Raw genomic sequence first — 7,477 nt, 5'->3', positions numbered from 1 at the left:
GACATGGAAAAAAAATAAGTCATTTCTTGCCTAGGATCACTTAACATGCATTTGTTAATCATTTCCTTATTATTATTATTATTATTATTATTATTATTATTATTATTATTCAAAATCAGTGCGTACTTAGCTGTGCTGTAATACTGGATTTTTTCCCCCTCTATTTCCACTAGAGAATCTTCTAGAAACTCGAGGAAGAGTTAGCGAACATCGCCTCAGCTCGTCCGCGTGCAGTTTACGGTAACAGACTTTGTGATTATGAAATAACGTATTCATCGTTTATTAGATTAAGGAACGTGGCGATGGCACACATGAAAATTTCGCTTGAATGCCAGACCGATGAAGGGAGGAACATCACGGCACATCATCTCTACCCACAGCGATAAGACTTCTGTATAATGAGTCACATCGCTGTCGGGGCAGCACCGACCTCACACTGACTGATTAGGAATCACACTTTTTTTGTGTTTAAATTTCCACTATTCCTGTATCTGTGCTGTTCTTCAGAAGCTCGAACAACCAACTAACAGCTGCTCTATGCTTCACACTCTTACTACTTAAAATTTTAACTTTTATTTACCGCGAGCTCTCATTGGGTAAAGACACCCACATTGTGCACATGGCTTTTCCATCCAATAGCTTCATCATGAAGCGTTGTATTCCTCTTACACCACGGCGCTTCGCCAACAGTTTTCCTTTTTATTTATTAAACGCTCTTAAAAATAAAGGTTCTTCATCGGTTCTTTACAGGGCTGTAGGTTCTACAGCAGACCTTTTTTTTATTGGCATGAATCATTCTTCATTGTATAGGGTTCATTGGACATTAAAGAAGTTCTTTAAAGTTCTAGTTTTGGTTTCATTATAGGTCAGGGGCAATAACCTCAACCAGGCGCTTCCTGTAGCCGTGGATCGGACCTGCACGTCGTTCGGGAGGAGTTCTAGCCCGTTCTTCCCGGCAGAACTGCTTTAGCGCTGTCATATTCTTGGGACGTCTCATGTGTACGGTTCTCTTCAAGTCATTCCACAGCATCTCTATCGGGTTGAGGTCTGGGCTCTGACTCCGCCCCTCCGAAAGGCCGATTTTGTTTTTCTGAAGCCATTGTGTCGTGGACCTGCTCCGGTGTTTTGGGTCGCCGTCCTGTCGCATCACCCAACGTCTATACAGGTTCAGCTGACGTACAGACATTCTCACATTATCCTGAAGAATTGTCTGATATACTCGGGAGTTCATCTTCCTCTCGATGATTGCAAGCTGGCCGGGCCGTGATGCCGCAGAGCAGGCCCGAATCACGTTTCCTCCACCGTACTGTACGGTCGGGATGATGTTGTCATGATGATACGCCGTGCCCTTTCTACGCCAGATGTAGTGCTGTGTGGTTTTTCCAAATAGTTCAATCTTAGTTTCATCAGTCCACAAAACATTTTGCCCATACCGAGTGTCAACATGCTCTTGTGCAAACTTCAGGCGTGCGGCCGTGTTCGTTTCAGTAAGCAGTGGCGTCCTTCGTGGTGTCCTGCCGTAGATACCCTGCTCGTTCAGTGTTTTACGCATCGTAGACTCATGAGCAGAGATGTTCGCCAGTTCCAACGATGCCTTCAAATCTTCGGCTGTCGTTCGGGGTTGTCTCTTTACCTCACTGAGGAGTCTCCGTTGTACTCTTGGTGTCATTTTGACTGGGCGTCCACTTCTCGGTAGAGTAGCGACAGTCCCGAAGTGTCTCCATTTGTAGAATGTTTGCCTGACTGTAGACTGGTGAATTTCTAAAGTCTTTGAAATCACTTTGTGACCCTTGCCAGCTTTACGTGAATCAACAACTCTCGATCGTAGATCCTCTGAAAGCTCTTTTCGGCGAGGCACGGCTCACGTGAGCGTGTGCTTCTTGTGCAGAGCAAACTCCAAAAGTTTGAGGGGTTTTTATCAGTCAAAGTAGCCGTAGTCCACACCTCCAAACTCGTTTTCTTAACGAGACTCCAAATAGCTTCTTTGAGGTCATTAATTCAAGGGTTCACATACTTTTTCCACAAGAACTATGAGGTTTTTTTTTTTTTGGTTGTTCTCAATAAAGACATGAGGGATCAGAATTTTTTTTGTGTGTGTGTTATTATTTTAGACACATTATATTTGTCAGTACCCCTGACGTATATGAAGATCAGATCCCATTTTATGACAAATTTATTCAGAAGACCATGAAATTCCAAAAGGTTCACATACTTTTTCTTGCCACTGTAGTATTGTACATATGCGATATGTACATGGGCTGTACATTGTTGCTTGCTGTATATACTGCTCATATGTATGTGTGTGTGTGTATATATATATATATATATATATATATATATATATAGAGAGAGAGAGAGAGAGAGAGAGAGAGAGTTTGCACTTATGTCTATACATATTTATACATCCTGTATATACTCTTTATATATCCCTGTATTGTTCTCCTTACTATCTCTTTTATCTCTTCTTTCTTTTCTTTTTGCCTTTTTTTTTTGGGACTGCTGCTGTGACACCCTAATTTCTCCATGTGGGGATTAATAAAGTATGATCTTATCTTATAATAACTTAATAATAATCATGCAGGAAGGACGTACTGTACATGTCATATTTAAATCGCAGACATTCAATTATTTTGTTGATGATATAAAACAGCATATATATATATATATATATATATATATATATATATATATATATATATATATATATATATATATTTTTTTTTTTTTTTTTTTTTTCATTCAAAACCCATGGGGAATACAAACTTTTGTACTGTAGGATTTTATTTATTTATTTTTTTTTTTTTCCCTTTAATCAATCTGAACCTGGTCTTTAGTCTTGATAACGTGAATCATTTGATATCTTGTGTTTAGGTTTTGAAGATTTTGGTTTAAGTTTAAGTTAAACACTTTAGGAATAAAAAGTCTTAAGTAAGAAGTAGTTCTAAGCGAGCTGAAAAAACGTGAGAAATGTTTGCGAGTGTGATTCTATTCGACGTGAATCACACTAATCAGTCCCTCGTAGCACGCGATATATATATATATATATATATATATATATATATATATATATATATATATATTTATATATATATATATATATATATATATATCGGTGTAAAAAGCGATACTAAAAACAAGGCACTTTTTTAATGACTTTCAGATCTTTATTTATTTATTTATTTTTCTTTACTTGTTTGACATTTTATCATTTCAGTCAAATACCGACAAGGCAGATCCAAACAGTTCTACTGTATTTATTTTTTCTTTATAGTTCTAATTTTTATCCACCTGAGCCTACTTTCAGTCTAACAATGTTAGATTTCGTGTTTAGTTTGTTGTTGTTGTTGTTGTTGTCGTCGTTGCTGCTGGTTTTACTTGCGTAGCACTAACATGTGCCGTTATCTATCCATCTGTCACGTGACCGATACGTCACTTTCGAATAAATTTCAGTTCCACTAATTAATTAATATAAATTTAAAAAAAAAAAAAGAAGAAGAAGAAGAGGGGAAAAAAGGGAATGGTTGATGTGTCTGCGCTGAGGTTAAAGCAACAGCGTAAATCGTACAAATGCATTTACAGCGTTCAGTTAAAATGTTTCATTACAGTTGTATTACATTTTACAGTTGAATTACATGCAGTTTCATTACAAAAATATTCTTTACAGTTGTAATTTGACCTTCTTTTGTTATTGTGAACACACACACACACACACACACACACACACACACACACACACACACACACACACACACACACACACACACACACACACACACACATTATCAGTCTAACTTTAGAAATAAACACTGCTACTGTGGGAACTGAACGAGTGAAAAGAAATGAAACCCACTCACTGTTTTTCACTTCATGTTGTGATATAAAGGTAGAGAAAAAAAAAATATGCAAAAGAGCACGAAAAGTTCAAATAAGTCATCCCTTTGAACTGGTTTTACTATGCCCTCTGTTTTCAATCACTCATCTTTCACTGCGTAACTTTAAATAGTCTGTATCGGAAAATATGCCGCGCACGTAGGTGTTCTTTCTTTTCTCAGAGCGTTTACAGAGTCACTCGACTACAGTGTGTGAACTCACACACACACTTACACTCACACACACACACACACACTCACACGTACACTTACACTTACACTTACATTTACACTTACACTCACATTTACACTCACACTTACATTTACACTTACACTTACATTTACTCTCACACTTACATTTACACTTACACTTACATTTACTCTCACACTTACATTTACACTTACACTTACACTTACATTTACTCTCACACTTACATTTACACTTACACTTACACTTACATTTACTCTCACACTTACATTTACACTCCCACTTACACTTACATTTACTCTCACACTTACATTTACACTCCCACTTACACTTACATTTACTCTCACACTTACATTTACACTTACACTTACATTTACTCTCACACTTACATTTACACTCCCACTTACACTTACATTTACTCTCACACTTACATTTACACTTACACTTACATTTACTCTCACACTTACATTTACACTTACACTTACACTTACATTTACTCTCACACTTACATTTACACTTACATTTACTCTCACACTTACATTTACACTTACATTTACTCTCACACTTACATTTACACTCACACTTACATTTACACTTATACTCACATTTACTCTCACACTTACACTCACACTTACACTTACATTTACTCTCACACTTACACTTACACTTACACTTACATTTACACTCACACTTACACTTACACTTACACTTACATTTACACTCACACTTACACTTACACTTACACTTACATTTACACTCACACTTACACTTACACTTACACTTACATTTACTCTCACACTTACACTTACACTTACACTTACATTTACTCTCACACTTACACTTACACTTACACTTACATTTACTCTCACACTTACATTTACTCTCACACTTACATTTACACTCACACTTACATTTACACTCACACTTACACTTACACTTACACTTACATTTACTCTCACACTTACACTTACACTTACATTTACATTTACTCTCACACTTACATTTACACTTACATTTACACTCACACTTACACTTACACTTACACTTACATTTACTCTCACACTTACATTTACACTTACATTTACTCTCACACTTACACTTACACTCACACTTACATTTACACTTATACTCACATTTACTCTCACACTTACATTTACTCTCACACTTACATTTACACTTATACTCACATTTACTCTCACACTTACACTTACACTTACACTTACATTTACTCTCACACTTACACTTACACTTACACTCACACTTACATTTACTCTCACACTTACATTTACACTCACACTTACATTTACACTCACACTTACACTTACACTTACACTTACATTTACACTATTAACTAACACTCTTACTGTAAACTAACACAACAAGCTCTTGATTCGTTTTCGAGAACAGCAGCAATATGATTAGTCACCGTTGCTATAGTAACAGCTCATTCAGATGGACGCGGACAGCAGATGCTCCTCGGACAGCAGATGGATCAAGAACCACTCGTAAATGTTTGGTATGTAAGGAGATGTTTATGTAAGATTTATGGAAGGAGTCTCCAGTGTCAGCTCTTTGTAACAGGCTTGAAGTTTTCCAACACGGGAAAGTTGGAATTATTTATTTATTTATTTATTTATTTATTGATTGATTGATTGATTTATTTCATATTTAATTGAAGAAAAGAAAGCATCCTTAAGTTTTACAGCACATGCTTTATTCTTTTTATACCACAGCAATTTGCCAACAATTTGTACGTGTAAGTATAGCATACATCACACACACACACACACACACACACACACACACACACACACACACACACACACACACACACACACTCACACACAAGCAAAGGAGAAAGACTTCAGGACATACTGTTAGAGGAAAATAATCAACTACAGGAATTGTGTTTTCTTCGCTGACACTGGAGACTCCTTCCCTAAGAGTCGAATAAACATCTCCTTAGATGAAAACATCACCATATTTACATTTTTTAAATCCGTTAAATCCCGAAGTGTACCTGAACGACGTGTTACTATAGAAACGAGAAATGTCATTAGAGCGAGCGCATTAATATAAACCTGCGATTTGCAGCTGCACTACTGTCAGAGCTGCTGTTCTAGAAAATTCAAGGATATTAATGAGCTAAAGCGTGATTAAACTCAGTGCTGTTCCTCCTCCATTAACGACTCCCTCGAACCGTTCGATTCGTTGCCGCGGAAACGTGTTGTTTTTTTTTTCATTAGAAGAACTCTGTGCATTGGGTATTGAGGTTTATCATTGAATTACGCTCAGCGTTCCGTGCCGAGGTCAAACCGCGCACGGGCGTCGACCGACGACGACGACGACGACGGTAAATCCCCGATCGTAAATCTAATACCGGAGGAGCTCGGCGGATTAGAACGTCGAAGAATTACGAATTACGAAAGCAAGCGGATTTCTCTTCAAACGGTCCGCATGACGCTGCGTCTCGTAGGCGGAATATTTATTTCCGCGCTTCTTGTGATGCAAAACGTGTCAGATTTGGTGGTTGAAACCAAAAAAAAAATAATAAATGATGCGATGACAAAGCAGAAAGAAAAAAGAAAAAAGAAATAAATCTGGATTCGTATCGGAACAGAGTTGTGTAAATAGCGAGCTTTCGATACACTTTTGAATCGTTTCAGCGTTTCTACGGCAACCCTCTCACCTCTCGTCAGAGGAGATCGAAGGCGGGTCATTCTCGTTAACGCCTGGCTAGTAGAACCAGTCCGGAGGCGGAGGAAATGACAGTGCGATAGCGGGAGATGTTTCGAATTGTTAATAGTGTGGATACTGCACTCACTTATATTGAGGAATTCAACGCGTTACACTTCTCTAGTGTCGCTGTCGAGCGTAACAGCAGATGAGACGGATGAAATCGACACGACGTGACATCTCCGCATTCATCCGTGAGATGTTTTTACATGTATATTCACACCATACACTGTAAAGACACATCTTACATGGTATAAAATAACACATAATCCTGTACGTTGTTCATTCGGCTGAGGCTTTACCTCAGAGTCGATGCGGGATGCGACCGAGCTGAAGGTTAACGGGACTGCTTAAGGACATCGTTGGGATTTGTTGGGATTTGAACGCATCAGTTTCTGCTCTGTAACTCGAAGCCTTAACCACTGAACCACTACAACCAGTTCAACCAGCTTCCATGTGCTCAAATCACAGCTCTGCCACACAGGAGCCTTAACCTTCAGCTCAGTTTCATCCTGCTTCAACTGTAAGTCAACTGTGTAGGGCGTATAACAGCATCAGACATAGCAGCTAATGTACTTTACTTTAAATATGTTTACAGTTGTTTATTGTAGATTGTACAGTACTTTATTATTATTATTATTATTATTATTATTATTATTATTAT

This window comes from Ictalurus punctatus, chromosome 4 (assembly GCF_001660625.3).
Source record: "Ictalurus punctatus breed USDA103 chromosome 4, Coco_2.0, whole genome shotgun sequence".
Classification (NCBI taxonomy): Eukaryota; Metazoa; Chordata; class Actinopteri; order Siluriformes; family Ictaluridae; genus Ictalurus; species Ictalurus punctatus.
Note: the sequence above shows the minus strand (reverse complement) of the source record.